This window comes from Dipodomys ordii, unplaced genomic scaffold, assembly GCF_000151885.1.
Source record: "Dipodomys ordii isolate 6190 unplaced genomic scaffold, Dord_2.0 Scaffold126, whole genome shotgun sequence".
Taxonomy (NCBI): Eukaryota; Metazoa; Chordata; class Mammalia; order Rodentia; family Heteromyidae; genus Dipodomys; species Dipodomys ordii.
This window is the reverse complement of record NW_012267342.1, coordinates 6,964,773-6,985,186: the sequence shown is the minus strand read 5'-3', so window position 1 is coordinate 6,985,186 and position 20,414 is coordinate 6,964,773.

Below are 20,414 nucleotides of genomic sequence, written 5' to 3'. Positions count from 1 at the left end.
CCTTAAAATATTTTTGACAACATAATGAGCATTATGTGATTCTAAGCATAAAGTACCTGAACATGTTAGATTTCTTATGTAATTGCTCCTCTTAGGCATGATAAGAATTCAATAAGCATATAATATCAGCCTTATGCTTTTTTCTTCTATTTACTAATGTTATTTTATTTCTGTGTGACTGTTTTATTTATTTATTTGTTTGTTTATTTATTTATTTAATTTTTTTTACTGGTCCTAGGTCTTGAACTCATGGCTTGGGCTATCATAGGATAGCCCTTAGTTTAGGGCTATCCCTGAGCTTCTTTTCTTCAAGGCTAGTGCTCTACCATTTATGCTACAGCACCACTTCCAGCTTTTTCAGAATAGTTTATTGGACTTTGATGCACAAGCTTTTGAACCATGATCCTCAAATTGTAAAGTCTGCTCCTGGATGGCGAGCAGACTCCACCTTCCTCGCAGCAAGGTCTCCACCCAGTACATGCATTACCGAGGCAACTGGCACACCTGGAAGAGGTCACATCTGCATCTGCTGAGGTCACAACTGAATTTGATGTGGCCACACCTTTCTCCTCCCATATCCTAGATAAGGACTAGCCCAGGCCCAGACACTCTTTGCCAGGCCTTTCCCAGCCACGTGAAGGGCCAACACGGCCTGGTGCCAGCCAGAACGATGAATAAACCTACCCCTTACCTGACTACCACGTGAGTGGTGTGGATCTTACTCGGCTACCTCTTTAAAACTTAACACAAATCTCAGCCTTTTGAATAGCTGGGATTACAGGCATGAGCCACCAGCGCCCAGTTCATTTTTAATTTTATCATTTATTTATTTTAGCAGGACAGAGTTAAAGTAGGCAGAAATTGAAAATGAGAGAGAAATATTTCCTATTCCCTACTCAAGAAATGGGATTTATAGACTCTGGCATATTTATTTTGAAAGGTAATAAAAACAAATTTATACCAGTTCAGGCTTGGTGCTACCTGCCTCTAAGGAGGGAGGTAAAGGCAAGTTGTTTGATATAGAGTCTCACTAACTTTTCCTCAGGTAAAATCAGTGAGACTTTATATCAAACAACAAAATAAAAAACGTTAAATGATTTGAAAGTGTTGTCAAGTAAATAGTAGGGCACTTGCCTAACATATGAAAGCTCCTCGTTGAATCCCTAGTATGGCACACACACATACACACACACACATATATACACATTACACACACCACACATACACACACATGCCATATACACATCACATACATACCCATACCACACACATACACATACACACATACATACATCTCTTTCCACACATGACAATTTCCTGTTAATGGTTAGTTCCTATAAATGTTAATTACCTACAAGTATAAATGCTAGGGGTTATAAGAGTTAGAGATAAGCCTACTTTTTCAATGAGCATATAAATTGAGAAACAAAGATATAAAATACAAATCAAGTAAGACAAGGTTTTCTAAGTCATTCCTACTGACGTGCATTGAATGACTTTTATTTAATATATATATTTATTTTAAAGATACTGTACATAGGGGTTACATTATATGAGTATGGTACTAAGTACATTTCCTATCATTTTGAGTACATTTCCTACATTGTTACCCCCTCCTTTGTTTTCCCCCTACTATCCCTTCCCTTGGCACCTCCCCAACTCCTTTTACCACCACCCCCAAAGTTGTGAAGTTCATTTTCAACATAGTGTCTTGTACATCTCATTCTTATAACGGGTCAACCTGTATCCTTATTTCAGCATTTTGTTATTTCATTTCCCCTCCCCTACTGACATGCATTGAATGACTTCTGAATGTAGCCCGTTAGCAAAAGCTAACTTTCCTATGAGAGAAAATGCCATGTAGCTGAAATTCTATATTTTTGTCAGCAGATTACTTATGTAGGTGGTAATAGGTAATGATAAATGAAATACAACATTGGAAAAGACCTATGTTATTAGTGGCATTCTTCATAAAATAAGATTTAACCTGATAAATGCACCTGAAAGTGGTTCTAATATAGAGCTAAGATAGATTATTGAAACTCAGATACAGTAATGTATTAGAGATACCAAAACTACTTGGGCATGATAATGAGAGGGTCATGTTAAAACAGATATTATTTTTGCAAGGCAAGTGCTCTACCACTGAGCCACCCTCTCAGACCCAGATATTATTTTTAATAGTAAGGTTTAACTATTTTGTATCATTTTTTCTCATACTTTCTGACCAAGAACCAAGATGATGAATGAAAATAATAAAGTCTCAAAGTTTCAGGTGGCCAAAATAATCATAATGACATACCATACAATGAGGGAATCATTTCAAAGAAGTATCACAGAATATTATGAAATTGTTAAGGACAGGAAAAATTGCTGAGTAAAATTGCAACCCATATCTGAATGGAAGGGCATGGAATAAATATTACACTCTAAGTATATTAAAGTATGGAAGGAAAGAAATAGCATAGTTTGAGGAGCATCAAAGAGAAGGTTCAAAGAAAAGAGCAGGAATTGTGGTAAAGGTTTTTCATTTCAAATATCAGTATTTATCATGGAATAATTCCTAAGATGTAGTGAGATTCAAGACATAAAGCCAATATTTGTTGTCATGCAAATTAAGAAAACATGTTCTTATTTTTTATAGTATATATTTTATTGTAAAGATACTGTACAGAGGGGTTACAGTTACATGAGTAAGGCAATGAATATATTTCCTAGGGAGCATTTTTACCTCCTTTTTTTCTTAATAATGTTTTTTATTATAAAGATACTGTACAGAGGAGTTACACATGAGTAAGGTAATGAATACATTTTCTATCTAGCATTATTACTCCCTCCTTTGCTTTTTCCTTACCATCCCTTCCCACCCCACCTCCCCAACTCTTCCCTCCCTCCTCCCCCATTCCCAAAGTTGTAAAGTTCTTTTTCAATATAGTGTCTTGTACATCTCATTGTTACAATGGGTCAACCTGTATCCTTATTTCAGCATTTTGTTATTTCTCTTTCCCTCCCCAAGTTAGAAAAATGCATACATAAGATTTAGGGCACTGGAATCAAATACAGTGAAAAGAGGGGTAGTACCATGGGGGAAGAACATACAAAAGAAACAAAAAAAGAATCACATAGTACATTAGAAATACATTAGAAACAACAGCAAGAAAGATAAACCTTCTTGTGTCCTTATCTTTGGGTTCATTTCGCTTAACATCATCTTATATGGTCATACTACATTCTTATCAATGCATGACTTATAATTCAAAGTTAGTTTGTTACATGTGAGTGGTATAGAACTATCATCACTATTGTTACTGTTACGTAAATTATATTAAAAATCAAAATGTGAATATAATTTCTGTTACATTCCTGAAGCACAACAGTTGAACCCAAAAATGACACCAAATATGGCTTAAAAACAATGCTGTAATATGATTATAGAGAATATTTATCAAAATGAACTCCAAAAAATAGAAACTAGAGAGTTTTCCCCCTTTTCTTTTTCCTTCGTTCCTGTTTTGTTTCTTATATCTTTTGTCTTGTTTGTAAGTTTATCTGTTTTGGGGAGCACAGAAAAGGTGGGAATAAGGGTGAACAAATGCAGCAGTGATACTAAACACTATACTGAAAATTAACTATACAACTTGTGGGGAGGATAAGAAGGAAAAAACCTGGGAGGAATGGGTAACACTGTTGCAAAAGAAATGTACTCATTACCTGACTTATATAACTGTAACACTTCTGTACATCACAATAACAATAAAAAATTAAATAAAATCATGCCATAAACATGTTTATAGTCCATCATTAAACTACTATGTAAAATATATTTGTTGTAAAATATGAGTCATCTCTATGAAATAATGAGCTTAATGATAATCATGCAAACTAAATGTAATTATGGCAAGATTGATTCAAGTCTATGGTAGCAAACATTTCAGTAGATTTTGTTTTAGGCTACTGTTTGTCTATTACTTATGCCAGAATTTGAGTACTTTAAAAATCTAAAAATATCATTGATTTACTCTGTTGCATTCTTTTTTCTTTTATTCCTATTTTTTAATTATCTTATTTCTATTTGTTTATTTATTTACTTATTTATTTGGTTGCAGGGCTTGAACTCAGGGCCTGGGGGCTGTCCCTGAGCCTGTTTGTGCTCAAGAGTAGTGCTCTACTGCTTAAGCCACAGCTCCACCTCTAGTTTTTGTGTGGTTAATTGGAGATAAGAGTCTCACAGGGACTTTTCTGCCCAGGCTGGCTTTGAATGTCAATCCTCAGGTTTTAGTATCCTGGGTAGTTAGGATTAAGGCATGAACCACCAGTGCCTGACTTATTCCTATTATTTTTAATTTTTATTATCTTCAAATAGTTTTACAAAGAGGTTTCCATTAAATGGACCAACTTCAGAGTGCAATTAATTTTGATAATCTGGTCTGCTCTTTTTTAAGCAAAGAAAAGACTACTTGTTTTGGATTCTGTTTTTATATGCTCTGCCATCCCATACTTGGGTTGACATGCAGTTTTTTGGCCAATGTACTTTGACTCAGTATGGACTGAATCCATTTTACTTCCATAACAGCATCCTCATGAGACTATTGTGCTTGATACTCTCCTTTTAGAACTTCATACAGAATTCATTCAAGATTCATTCCTTGCCAACATTTGCAGAATTTAATTACTATGAAGGATAAGCATGAGATATTAAGAAATGATTTTACGTAAACTGACTATTGTGAGTCTTAAAAAGAAAGCAGTGTCTCTGAACAAGCATGTCCTACTACAAAGAACAAAACAAAAGAAACATGTGAAGGAAAGTCACTCTATGTTTCACATTGTATATCAATCTATGAATTAAGTTCTGGTTTTGAAAGAAGATTTTTTACCTGAAGATATTTATAGGTATGTGTGTGTGTGTGTACATATTTCCTCATTTATGTGGCTATAAGTATGCATTTTATTTGGCCATATTATTTTCTATCTAGACACATTTGTACAAAGTTACAGATAGAAAATTCAAGCTGCCAAACAGGGTGGAGAAAATATCTCTACAAGTAAAATAAGAAATGTGGAATGGGAGAGTATGCCCGAATGATATGAAAACATAATTAAAGGGATAGAGACACTTATTTACCTGTGGGAAAGTTTCTGCCCTAGAGTTTTTAAAAGACTATATGCGTTCATGAGCATATCATGAAGGTCAGAAAATGTGGGTACAAATCAACATGATTGTTGGAGTCAAGATGCTTAGAGAGAGCAGCAACTGTAACCAGTAACAACTTGCATCCTTAAGGCACATTAAGGTGGCAGGAGGTGTGCAGGCTTTTCTGCCTCTCTCCAGAGCTCAATGACTTGGGTGTGAGAAACAAAGAAGAAAAAGTTGGGGTTGATATATCCAGCTTAGGCTGTGGAGATGAAGGAAATTGATTTCTTTAGTAAACTTCTACAACAGCAGGGCAAATTTTAAAAAAGAAGTAAAATAAAAGAATGACAAACCTCCAGGTGCTACAAAAATGGGTTTGAGGAGTGAATTTCACAAGATTTCTCAGCATCTAAACACTTAATTAGAATTTTATTTAATCTCCTAAACAATAGGGGAGCGCTGAAGGGTTTTACTTTAAAAAGATAAATGTGATTTCTGTGTCAAGGCTTGGAGAAAAGAGTCACTAAAGGTGAAGGGAACATCAGGAGGTTTTTATAGTCCTTCGAAAGAGAGGTAATAAGGGTCTGGGCATTTAATACTAGGTACACTTGTTATGTAGTGTTTTCTGTTAATTAAACTTCTTAGTATAATAGTACAGGAGGAGAGCTTGTCCTATATTTCATGGATACTGAAAAGGAAAGAATGCTCTAACCTGCAATAGTTCATTAAAAATCCTCTCTGCACAAATGTATAAAGGCTTGAAGGAATAGGATTTGTCATATATCTACCTTACACGTCCATTCCCTTATAAACCTTTGGGTATTTGTGTCTAGAGTTGTATAGTAAATGCAGTGAAACAAAAGTAATATGAATAGGTAATTGATATGTAGTCAGGTGGGAAAATACAAGCACTTAATGTTTATAAATTCTGAACATTTTCCTTCTGTAAATAAGCTACATAATGAAGTACCCACAGTGAGTCTCCTAATGCACTGAATATTAATTTCCCATGCATTCGCAGGCAGATTATTAAACAATTAAATTAAATGTGATCCAGAGACTTAAAAAATGGGGACATCTGAAATTAATCTGTTAGTTGCATCTGAAGAGTATTTAGATGAAAATTAAGTGGTAAATTAAGTTTCATATGTTGAATAGTTGAATTCTGACTTACAATTAAAAACAGGAAGGGAGTAGTAAAAGCACACATTTTTGTTTTGTTTTTATCTATATACTTTGTCAAAGAAAGAGGAAAGACAGAAACAGATTGTGAAAATATCACTTAGCTGTTTCTGAAAATGTTTGACTATGGTGGCAATAAAATTTCATTATTTAATAATACTTAAAATTAAGGATATGGAAAAAATAATTTTACTTTTTTAGATCAAAAAGTAGGAGAATTTATGTTTTAGAATTTTTTAAGATGAATAAAATAGATGATTTTTTGCTACTGTTGTTTTAAATAGTAATTAAAAGAGCATGAATATGAGGATTTTGCTTTACAGCTATGCTACAGTATCATAGGAATGTAAAATGAAGACAGCTAGGCACTGTAGTCTCAAAGCACAAACAATTTTGTTCCTGTGGAGTCCTGACTGTTTCATGGAAAAATGTGGTATCAGTGGATTTCTTGTCAGCTTCTAGATACTGTCTTTTGTCACATAGTATACTGGAGGTGTTTCTGTCCTACCAACTTATTCTCAAAAGAATGAGTCTTGAGTGGAATGCATTAGTACGCTGGCCTGAAATATTCTTCCTCTTGATTCCTTTCCCACCAATCACAGATAATTCTTCTCAAAGCCCAAGTAATTACATAGAAGTGTCTAGCTATATACCATCTCATGCCTAGCATCTTCTTCCTCCTCCAACACTTCCTCTTCCTGTTCTTTTTCTTCTTCATCCTCCTTCCTCCTTTTTTCTTCTTTTCCTCCTCCTTTCTTTCCTCCTTCTCTCTGGTGTTACTGGCTGTCTTTGGCGGCTGGTCCCTTGTAGAAGTACCAGTCTTGTCTCTGACTCGATTGTTTCATGACATTATTTGTGTGTCAGTCTTTCCTTCTTCTCCTTTACACAGATACTCAGGAGTAGGGTGTGCCCAGATGATTTCATCTTAGTGAACTTGTATCTGTAGGTGAAATTCACAGGCAGAAGTAGGACTTCGATATACTTTTGAGGTTGGAGGAAAAAAAGTTCAAATGAAAGATCTTTTAAGTAATTTTGACTCTACACCCTTCCCTTTTATAATGATTTTAGACCTGAGTTCTTATTTAGGGTTTAAATTGGCACAGTACCAGAAACATTTCACACATAATTTTTGTCTTCTGGTCTATGAGTAGAATATATATGTTCCTGAATATCCACTTATAATCCGAGTCCAAGCCAGATGCCCCTCAGTAGATGATTAGATCAAATATATATTGGAATTTCTATGCCTCCATCAGAAAGAATGACACAGCTCCATTTGTTAGGAAATGGAAAGACTTGGAAAAAAATATGAAATCAAGTAAGCCAGACTCAAACAAACATAGGTCCCATGGTTTCCCTTACCTGCAATAACTAGTATATGTCTAGGACAAGCAGAAGAGGTCAAAAGCTATGTACATATGACCATATAAGATGATGGTAAGTGAAATGAACCTCAAGATAGGGACACAAGAGGTTTTTATTTTTCTTGATATTCTTCTTGATGTGCTTATAATGCACTATGTACATTTTTTTGTTTCTTTTGTATGTTCTTCCCCCATGGTACAACCCCTGTTTTCACTGTATTTGTGAAAACTGTATTCAGTGCCCTGAATCTTGTATATACATTTTTCTAATTTGGGTAGGGGAAGGGAAATAACAAAATACTGAGATAAGGATAAAGGATGACCCCTTATAGCAATGAGATGTACAAGACAGTATTTTGAAAATGAACTTTATAACTTTGAGTGGTTGGGGGAGGGAGTGGGAGAGGGGAGGTAGGAGTTGGGGAGGTAGGGAGGAAAGGTATGGTAGGGGAAATGTAAAGGAGGATGTAACAATGCTTGATAAGAAATGGACTCATTACCTTGCTCATGTAACTGTAACCCCTCTGTACAGTATCTTTACAATAAAAATATATTAAAAAAGAAAAATCAGCTTGATTTGGATCTTATGACATAATAGAACCAGAATTTACTTTATTTTATTATTATTTTTTTTTTTTTTGCCAGTCATGGGGCCTGAATTCTGGGCCTGGGCACTGTCCCTCAGCTCTTCAGCTCAAGTCTAGCACTCTACCACTTGAGCCACAGTGCCACTTCTGGCTTTTTCTGCTTATGTGGTGCTGAGGAATCGAACTTAGGACCTCATGCATGCAAGACAAGCACTCTTACCACTGAGCCACCTTCCCAGGCGCGAACCACAATGTATTGTTAAAATCTTTACTTTTAATTTTAAAATGGAGCACAGATACAGAACAATAACAAAACAGAATACATCTCCAGGAATTATGAGATTAAACTCTCTTGTAGCACATAGTTAAAAAAGAGAACTTAATCACACTAGAAACTCTTCCTTGGGTTCTGTCCTCATCACAGATCTTGATCTTCACAGCAAGTCACACAGCATTATTAAGGATTGACTCAAGCATCAATAAATTACAGGAATCTATTTTGAAGCTTAAATTATCTCAGTAAGACCCTCTTCCACTTACTCATGAGTCATTTGGGCATGACACTAGAAGTCTGACAGTCACCTTCAAGAGTGTTAGTAAGTATGTTTTAGGTTCATCTTGCACACATTCTACTTTCAGTATAGAATTAAACACTTCCTTAAAGAGAAAATGTAAGGAGAAAATATGTTGGAAAATGCACTTGAAGACTGAAAGATTTGGGAAGTAGAGATTCCCACAGATAATGTGTGGGCCATTGTTTCCCAAATCCTCTGGGATCCAAATCTAGAAAACATATATTTATCCTTACATTATATCGATAAATTTATATACACATACACATAGTTGTAGTGACTAACTCTTTTATAAGTTCATACGAATACTAAAATATAACACTTCTGAAGTTTAATTTCTTCCATATAACTTCTATAGCTTTTAACGTTCACATTAATAAAATTGTATTTCAAGAACATGGGGAATGACTGAATTAGACTACCTTATCTAACAGTATGTATACATGAATTAAATAAAAATAACTACACTAAGATTGTCACCACCATCATAATATTTTTCTTAAATTAAAAAGTCACTAATTTTTATGTTTATGCTTTTAGTTTCTTTCTTAAGTACATAAATACATAATTTTATACTTTTCCTTTTGGCATTTACCTAGTTTTACCTTTAAAATTAAAAATCAGCATCATTCATCATTTTGATTTTATATATAGTTTGATATCTATAAGATCCATTGAAAAAGAGTCTAAAATAATAACTATGGTATCTTGCATATTGTACATATTTGCATCTTCTGAATTGAAAATCTCTTTTGGTGGGTTTTAAATCATCAACATGTTTGTTCTATTTCTCATTATTTTGGTTTTCTAACTATTTCATTCTCATGAAGTACCATTGCTAAATTCCATAATGGTAATCCACTTTTATTTGCATTATAAGTTACAATTTTCCAAAGAAACTGATTTTGATTTTTTTAATACAATTTTTATAATTTTAGTTAAATAATTACTATTTTCTAGACATGTAATATACTTATTAAGTTGGAAGTTTGCATTTGTTTTTATTTAACTTCAGGAATACTTCCCTGATTTTTTTCCTTAGAAACCATTGTTTCTATTGAGAGATCTTAGAGCTGTTATTACCCTGGTCACTTTCAGATCTTTTAAATGGTTAGTTACATTTCCTTTTGATGTAAAAATAATCTCTAACTTTGTATTTCTCTTAAAGTAGTATATTTTTTCTTACTTTTGTTCCCCTCCAGTTTTACTTAGTAAATTTTTTACTTTTATATAATACTTATTTCTTATAACCCTGCCATCTTGTTCCTGAATTTATTGAGAATTGAGTAATGTTATTCTTTAATCTGTCATATTATTTATTACTGTCTTCTAGTTTTAATGTGTTGTATTCTTTTATTAGTGTCTTCCAGCTAATTCTGAAGCAAATCGCTGTAAAGATTTTAGTTTGCTTCTGTTCTGTGGATATGTTTTGCTACTATGCTGAAATTATCTGTTGAGATTTTGTTCACTCCTTTTTGTTTCCCTTTTTTCTTTCCTATGGGTATATCCTTTAGATTTGAGTTTTGATATTTTTCAATAATGTGATTTCATGTGAAATTATTTTTTTTCTGAAAGTTTAGGGGAAGTGTGATTCAGGTTAGTTTTTTTCACTTGCCCAGCTATCTTGAAATTGCTCTTGTGTTGTTCAAATTTTCCAGTTTGCTTGATTGGATTTCTTTTCTTTCTTTTTTTTTTTTTGTCAGTTGTGGAGCTTCATTGCTGGGCCTGAGCGCTGTCCCTCAGATCTTCAGCTCAAGGCTAAAGCTCTACCACTTGAACTACAGTGCCACTTCCGGCTTTCTGGTGGTATATGATGATAAAAGTCTCACGGATTTTCCTGCCCAGGCTGACTTTGAACCTCCATCCTCAGATCTCAGCCTCCTGAGTAGCTAGGATTATAGGCATGAGCTACCGACGCCGGCTCCTATCTTTTTATCTGTGTGCTTTGTTAAGGGGACTGGGAAAGAGCAATTAGCATATATTTTATTTTTAATTGAACACCAATGATATATATATGTGCCTTATTATATACATGATTTTTAACTGTTTAGTCATATGTATTTCCTATACTTCACAGGGGAAATATACTACCAATTTTTACTTTCTTTGAGATTTTTATTTAAATATGAAAACATGTCTTGAAACATAAAGGGAAAAATAAAATTAAAGTAAGATTCCAGATTTACAGTTTGTGAGAAAACATCATGAGCTATCCACATCTTCTCCAAGGTGCTAATTTTATCTGAGTTACCATCCACTTGACCATGTTGGCAGATAAATCTACTCTATGGGGTTGTATATTAAATGTGGACTTTGTTAACATATCAGTTGGAAAATAAGCCTTCCAGGTTCAAGGTCCATTGGGCTATATTTTGAAGTATTAGAATTTTAACTCAAGTCCTCATTCTTATTAGGCAGGTACTCTATCACTTGAGCCATATCTCCACCTGTTATTTTGGTTAATCTGCCAGTCTCACATTTTGCCCAGGCCAGGCAAAGCAGTGATCCTCTTACTTTTACCTTCTGTATAGCAAGGTTAACAGGCATGTGTCAACATACTCAGTTATTTGTTGTTGTTATTGTTGTTGAGACGGGGTTCTTGCTAAATACTTGCCAAGCTGGTCTTGAAGTGTTATTCTGCAAATTTCCATGCTTCCTGAATTAGCTGAGTGCCAACATGCCTGGTCATTTCTGAATATAAGCCATATCCAAAACCCGTATGAACTATACCTGCAATAATTCCTACTGTGGTGATTTTTCTACCATAGAAAAATAATAACTATAACCATGTGTCTTTGCTTTAGGAAGTTATACTACACTACAAAAGTTACTGAGGCCTGAGACTGTTGAGCAAGACTGCTCAACAATTCTTTTACCCAATCTTGTCTCTAAACAGCATGACAAGTTGACCAGGCTGTTATCCTTGATTCCACAAGGCTATTGTCCCAGTCATAAGAAGCAATTAATATTTATCTAGTATTGTAGTACTTAGTCTGCATCTGAATTTTAATGTTTAATCTGTACACCTTAATGAAATGCATTATAGTAATTAATATTATGTGTCAGTTCCAAATATTTGGTCAGACACTATTCTAGATATTTCTGGGAAGACATCTTTTTTTCTTTTTGATGAGATTAACATTTTCATCAGCAAGCTTTAAGTAGACAAATTCCTTTCATAAGGAAGTGATTCTCACTTAACCAGTTGAAGGCTTTAAAAAAATGGACTGACCTGTCCTAAAGAAGGGAGACTTATTCCACAAAGCTTTCTTTGGCCTTGAATTGCAGCATTCTTTTTAAAAAATATTTTTTATCATGAAGGTATTGTAGAGGGGAGTTACAGTTATATGAGTAAGGTGATGAGTACATTTCCCATTGAACATTGTTACCCCCCTTTGTATTTCCCCTGTTATCCCTTACCTGTATCTCCAGCCAATTGGCTACCCTGAAGATTGCTTCCACAGCACTGTGAGGCAATTCAAGGTAACCAGTGCTGTGAGACAATTCATCGTTTCATCTTTTTTTTTTTTTTTTTTGCTTATGGGGTACTGGTGAATCCAACCCAGGGCCTCATGCATGCAAGGCAAGCGCTTTACCACTGAGCCACCTTCCCAGCCCCTCGTCTTTTTTTTTTTTTAATGATTAAAACTCATTTATTTGGGCTGGGAAGGTGGCCCAGTGGTAAAGTGCTTGCATTGCATGCATGATGCTCTGGGTTCAATTTTTCAATACCACATAAGCAGAAAAAGCTGGAAGTGGAGCTGTGGCTAAAGTGGTAGAGCTTTAGCCTTGAGCTGAAGAGCTGAGGGATAGTGCCCAGGCCCAGAGTTCAAGCCCTATAACCAGCAAGAAAACAAAGTCATTTCTTTATTATTTATTGTAAAGGTGATGAACAGGGGTGTTACAGTTACAATCACCATTTCTCCTTTTTTATTTTTTTATTTTATTGTCAAGGTGATGTACAGAAATGTAGTGAGCACATTTCTTGTCAGACTTGTCACCCTCTCCCTCATTCTTCTCCCACTTTTCCATCTACCACCCCTCCCTGAGGTTCCTATCTGTCTCTCTTTCATTCTCTCCCTCTGTGTATGTGTCTTTCTCTGATTTATCACTCTCTGTGCTTTCTTTCCCTGTCTCTGCTTCTGGTTCTGTGTGTGTTTTTCTCTCTCTCAGTTTATACACACACACACATCCTATTGGTTTCTTGATGCAATCTTAATGAAAATAAATGATCTATATATTGCCAAAAGAGTATAATTTTTTCACTAAAATGCACACATAGTTTTTAAAATATTGTTTCCTGAATGTGATTTGTCCATTTATCTGATGATGGTCTGTTCAGAAGATCTTTCACACAAGACCCTGCCAGGTCCTCCTCCTGGGTACAATGCATATACATAGGAAGGTATTTGGACTATTTCTCAAGGTCTAGAGCAGGCTTTCTAGGTCTTGGGAAAAATAATTCTACCTGACTTTTTGTATATTTTTATTACAGTAAGAGCACTTAATCTGATATCCACCCTTCTAACAATTTTAACTTTATGATAGTGCTGTTGAGTGTAGGTGGTGCTACAACAGATGTCTAAACCTTATGCAGTTTGAGTAACATAGACTTCTTTCCTGTTGAGTAACTCCTACTTGCTCCTTCCTTCCAAACCATTATTTAACCTTTGGATTATATAAATTTGACAATTTTTGGGTCTGTACTCATGCACTATTTGTTCTCTGTGACTGGCTTATTTTACACATAAAGAATAAATGATGTGATAGATTTATAATTCTGAAGCCAGACAAGAAGATAGGAAACGAAATTCCTGGCTTGCCTCCAGGGTAGTCTGTTAACAAATGGTGAAATGATTCATTGTATGCCACCTATGGCCTGGCTATTCTAACCAAAGCCATTAGTAATTAAATACAGGGAATTATATGCAAATACATGATTTGGGAGATTTTGATTCGTTTCTTTTATAAGTGGCAAAGATAAATTCTGTCAACATTACTGACTGAATTACAACCATATGTTTCCTAGTGATTATTCATGATAAAAATGAAAATATTTGTACAGAGACACTCCCTGTGCTATTTGAGCTCTATAGATTAATTTCCTTAATTACTGTAGGAGGGATTGTTGCTAAGGAAGCATTCTTGCTGATATTTTGAAAGGAAGCCACTGAGTTTCAAAGAAGTTATATTACTAGTTCAAGGTTGTAAGTGACTATTTTTGAAGAATCATCTTGACATTTCTCAAAAACTCCATCATTAACTTCAACTTCTTTCTGTCTTGATTCCTTCTTAAGGCCAAGGGCAAGTGCCAGGAAGACTGTTTTGAAGTGTCCAAGTTAATCATACTGCTCTGTATCCTCTAGGTCTGTTCAGTTTCATAGCTGGTACCTGTTTCTCTACACACTTTTGTATGTGCTTTGTAATGTTTTCTGACACTCAGCCTGATTAGGCAACTCGCCTAAGACTGCATTCAGAAGAATGGAGCTATAAATTAAAACTTTTTGTTTTTCCTTTCCTTTACTGAGTTATGTTACTTCTAAAAGAGGCATTATGATAAATACCAAATCTTTACAAGTGTAAGAAAAATTTGTGTGTTTAAAATATAAGAAATCTGGATAAGAAATGCATAGTCACTATAGGCATATCAAAAACTTCAGGTAACTTTTACTCTCAGAGTTATCTTTATGAGTGAGGTCCACTTACTCTTTCTCCAAGCCCGCTATGTTATTAATATTAAATAATAAAAAGAAATACATTATTATATGGTAGCTCAACCTTACCGAGGGACTATACTCCTTATAAGAAAAGTTCATTTGAATTCTTTGTTGAATAGAAATTGAAGCTAAAATAAATCCCCAAGGCAAATTAAACAGGAAACATTATACATGCACAGAAAAAGAGGGTTTAATTAAACCATCACATTTCTAAGACTTTTCCTACACTGGAGTGATTTGGGCAAATGTATGCAAATTGTACATGGATTTGGTGAAGAGTTAAAGGATATTATAAAATTTCATTTATTATAAATTCTAGAGGAGAGACAAAATGGCGTTTGCAAGAACATAGTCCATTTCTTCCACTATGTCCATTTATCTGCATGCATGTAGAATTTAGAAGATTGAAACTTCTTTTATTGGACTCCTGCTGTATGTCATACAAACCTAAGTGGCTTACATTTGTTACTTCTTACTGCCTTTATATTTAATATATAAGGTTGTTGACATTTTGTATTTTACATTTTATAAAAGCAAGGCTTAGAGTATCTTTTTCAAAGACCTACTGTTAGGAAGTAAGTAATCAGGAACCCTAGCTAGTTAAAACATGAATTTCCATTTTATCAAGTAGTTGCTTCCATTGTAGACATCATTTACATTATTTCTCCATTCACTTTCTTATTTTTGTTCTGATTTTTATATAGATTCTTATGTATTGATGTGTTCGTATTTCTTTGCTTGATATTAAGAGTCTGTTTTTTTAGTAAAGTTTTGCAGTGCTGGAATCAAACTCAGTGACACTCACATTCTGAGTAAGTGCTATGACACTTAGCCACACTCTTGTTTGTTATGTTTTAATTAAATTATTACTGGTCCAATTCATGAAAAAGAAAGTTAACTATTATATATACATATGCATTTGGACTCCAATTGAAAACTTAATCAATAATTACCACAAAGAAAGTTTTAAGGGTTTCATGCTTTCTTTTTTAGCTTTTGAATAAATAAATTATTTTGTGTGGTGGTGTTGAGGCTTGAAGCCAGGGCCTGAGCACTCTCCTTTAGTATTTTACTCAAGGTGGAACTTTACACTTGAGCCACAACTCTACATTCAGCTTTTTGTTGGTTAATTGGAGCCATAATTCTAACTTACATTTTTGCCCAGGGTGGTGTGAACAGTGATACTTAGAACTCAACCTCCTGAGTAGCTAACATTACAGGTGGAGCCACAGATGCTCAGCATAGTTTACTTATTTCTAACAAGAATATTATCAAATATATTTTATTAAATTATGTGATGGAACAACTATTGAATGTTTTTCTCCATTCCAAAACTTCATTTAGGAATAAAATCAAATAACATCATGATGTTGAATAATATGTAATAATGGTATTTTATTTTATTTTTTAAATATATATTTTTTATTGTAAAGCTACTGTACCGAGGGGTTACATTTACATGAGAAAGGTAATGAGTACATTTCCTACCTCCCCACCTCCCCAACTTCTCCCCACCTCCCCTGCCAAATTTGTAAAGTTCATTTTCAATGTAGTGTCTTGTACATCTCATTGCTACAATGGGTCAACCTGTATCCTTATTTCAGCATTGTGTTATTTCTCTTCTCCTCCCCAAATTAGAAAAAAATGTATATACAAGATGCAGAGCACTGGAATCAAATACAGTGACAACAGGGGTTATACCATGGGAGAAGAACATACAAAAGAAATAAATCACATAGTATAAGTACATTAAAAACAACAGCAAGAATGATAAAAACCTCTTGTATCCCTATCTTGAGGTTCGTTTTGCTTAGCATCATCTTATATGGGCATATGTACATAGCTTTTGACCTTTTCTGCTTGTCCTAGACATACACTAGTTATTGCAAATAAGAGAAAGATACATTTAAGCCAGGCTTTGGTGGCTCAGGTTTGTAATCCTAGCTACTCAGGAATCTGAGATCTGAAGATCACTGTTTGAAGCCAGCTGAAGCAGAAAAGTAAGTGAGACTCTTATCTTGAACTAACCACCAAAAAGCCAGAAATGGAGCTGTAGCTCAAATGATAGAGCAATAGCCTTGAGGTAAAAAGCTAAAGGACAATGTTAGGCTCTGAGTTCAAGCTCCAGTAACACTTTCTACCCTCCAAAAAATTCAATTAATACCAAATAATATTAGATTTTCCATATGGCTATTTTGTATGAGCTTTGTCATTCTAATAGTTGGTGCAAAAGGGAGATAAATTAATTGAATAAAATGATTGTGGGCCAAAGATATAAGATATGTGTGTATATGAAGATGACTCCTGAGAGTATGACACTCAACCATCTTGGCACTTTGAAAAAATTACCTGTATGATCAGGTATACTTGATTTGATGAAATAGGATTTTTAAAGTACCAACATCTCATCTACTTGTGTTCATTACTTCCTGAGATATACAATTGTACATTTAAAAAATCAGTTTTATTCTTTCATCACAGACTGACTTACTTCAGATCTGAGTAACATACTGAAATAATGAATGCTTTTAAAAATCAAATTTCAGCCAAAGGATTGGAATTTTTTTTCCTGCTCTGTTCCAGTCCTGCCCTCTGGAGTTAAGCACCTTGTTCAAACTGGTACTTGTTTCTTTGCCATTTGTATTTCTATTCTACAGTATTAGCAGCTTAAAAAAGTGCTTTAGAAGATTATATATTATTTTACAAATGGCTTTTCTTGCAAGATGAGATGTTTTCAAAGCTTACTTTTTAATTTTTTTTATTTTGTACTGATTTAAGGATACAGGATGACCCATTGTAACAATGAGATGTGTAAGATACTATGTTAAAAACAAACCTTACAACTTCGCTGGGTGGGGGGTGGGTGGAGGGAGGAGACAAAAGACTTGGGAAGGTGGGAGGAAAAGGGATGGTAGTGGAAAAAACAAAGAAGGGGGTAATAATGCTCGATAGGAAATGGACTCATTACCTTACTCCTGTAACTGTAACCCCTCTGTACAGTAGCTTTACAATAAAAATGTATATTAAATAAAAATAAAAACATAAAAAGTATAATCAATAAAAATTATTTTGGTGTTCATCTTGGGACATGAAATCAGGGTCTGGGAGTTGCCTTTGAGTTTTGTGCTCAAAGCTAGTATTCTACCACTTGAGTCACAATTCCACTTCTTCTGGCTCTGTGTGTGTGTGTGTGTGTGTGTGTGTGTGTGTGTGTGTGTGTTTAATTGGAGATAAGAGTCCCACAGACTTGACTGCCCAGGCTGGCTTTGAACTGAGATCCTTATACTCCAGCATCTTGAGTAACTAGAAATATAGGCTTGAGCCACCATCACCTGGTTTTTGAAGACAATTTTTGTTGATATATGTAAATCTAGTTTATGTATTCTGTCATGCCTATTTTATGGCACATATCAGACAATAATGTCATCTCATTACTTATTATCATTTGGATTTTTATTAGCATGTATTAGTTGTGCAAGAAGGATTTCATTGTGACATTCCAGATATGTATACAATGTATCTGATCACAGTCAATCCCTCCATCACTGTCTCTCATTGTTCCCAACTTCTTCAAACAACTTCATCAGGTTTATAGTGTAAATAATTGACTTCAACCAAATTCATCCTCTTTCATCCTCTCCTTTAATTCTCCTACCTCCCAGTGGTATATCTCTCAACCCTGGCAGAGCCATTTTATTTTCCTGCAATTCATTCATTTTAGTATGTACTAATTATACTAGGGGGGTTACCCATGGAATTTCAGACATCTATTATATTTTCATCAGAATAAACTTCTCTATTGCTTTCTGTTTTTCTGAACACCTAATTCTTGATTGCCTAACAGATTTCATGGAGACTTTCATACCATATTCAGAGTTGTAATATTTTTAAAAATTACTCACCATCCATCTTTATTACTTTATCAGTCCCAATTCTCTCCCTCCCTATCATCACCTAAAAGTACTTATAGTTGGAATCATCTCTTTCTCCCTCTCTCTCTCTCTCGCTGTGTGTGTGTGTGTGTGTGTGTGTGTGTGTGTGTGTGTGTGTATATACACACACACACACATTTATATATATAATCTCTCTCTACATTTAGGTCAAACTTCAATATATGAGCAGAAATGCTGACTTTTGAGCATGACTAAACTTACAATATTCTTTAATTCTTTCCAATGATTCATCTATTCTTGGGCACCACAATTAATTCCACAGCAGTTTGGCCATTGTGAACAGCTTTGTGAACATTGTAAGTGTGTGTGTGCGTGTGTGTGTTTATAGTGATATGGTGGAGGATGTAAGGATGGAATATGATATTTGACTTGGATTGTGTAAAATGGATAATGAATGATTTTAAGATATAAATGTAAGGGTGCTGTGTATAAGACTTCCCTGGTAACTCATTACTTTAGCTAGTAACTGTAATTGTACCTCTGTAACTCCATAACCCTGTCACTTTGTAACTCTGCTTCTGTAGTTTTCTGAGCAATGGGAACACTAACCCAGTGGACCACCGCCACCCTTTGTTCTATTCCCCTGCTTCCCACAAGCAAAACCTTGGCGGGAAATTTAAACTTAAGGTGTGCATTTCTTGTAACAATCATTGACTAGAACCAGCACCCAGCTTCCCCCTTTCCCTGCCCTAGCCCATAGCTGTTTAAAAGTCCATATGGACTGGCACTCCGGGCCATTTCCTGGGATCCCAATTCCAGGTGCGGTCCTGGCATGTCAGCACTTTTCGATCAATAAAATCTTTTACAATTTCACTGCAGACTGAGTGGTCTCACTGCCCCTCCCCACTACAATAAGTATTTTTCTTCACATACCGTTCAATAATATGTCCATCAGCAGAAGGGAATACCATATAGTAGATCTATTTTTAGCTTTTGAGCAACCACTGTATACTGATTTCCATAGTGATTCAATACTTTACATTTCTGTCAAATGTGTATGATAGTTGTCCATATTTTTACAGCAAATGTTACAAAGATATATTTACTTACGGCTTCTTCTCTTTCATGTGAGCTTTGCAACAATACATATAATTGTTGGTAGAAAATAAGACCATTTCCAGGATTACTCTGTGTTGCCAAATTGCTCTCCAACAATGGAGGTGATCCCATTCTGTGTCATTTTGCTTGTGGGTAAATATTTTTAGTAAAAAATAGTAGATGGTTCTACCACCAGAAGTCTTAGGATAATTGGAAAATAGTTTGGAGTTGGCAAATGTATGGATAAACCTAATGGGAAAATCATTTTAATTTTGTGACAGGCATTGCCTGTTATGACTGTGACAGAGTGGTACAATATATTTTTTCTCATTTTAATAGGTATTTCTGTAAAATTCACAGTCATATGGATTCATTAATTCATTAAATAAAAGCATAACTCATTATATATGTCATTGGGACTTTTCCATGTGGTTGCAGTAAATTATTATCTTCTTATATGTCTTATAGGGATTAAACTGCTAAAACAGATCCATTGAATAAGAACCAGAAATCTCCATACCCCTGGCCAAAACTGTATCTAAATGGACAGTTCTTGGTAAGATAGGCAACCTATATGTTGCTGTTCACACAGCGAGACCCTGGAACTCAATGTGTGAGAGGCAGAAAGGGACCATATCATGCGGGTATAGACAAAGTTTATTGAAACATCATATACTGATATAGAATATAGGGGCATCGAAGGCAAGGCTGTAGTCAAGGGCCAACCCCAGGACAGGAAGGAAAGCAACTTGAAGGAAAACAACTTGAAGGTACTTGAAGGCAAACAACTCTTGGGGGCTATGGAGGATTAGCAACTTTATTTATCTATTTATTTATTTTAATAGTTTTTTATTGTGAAAATTCTAT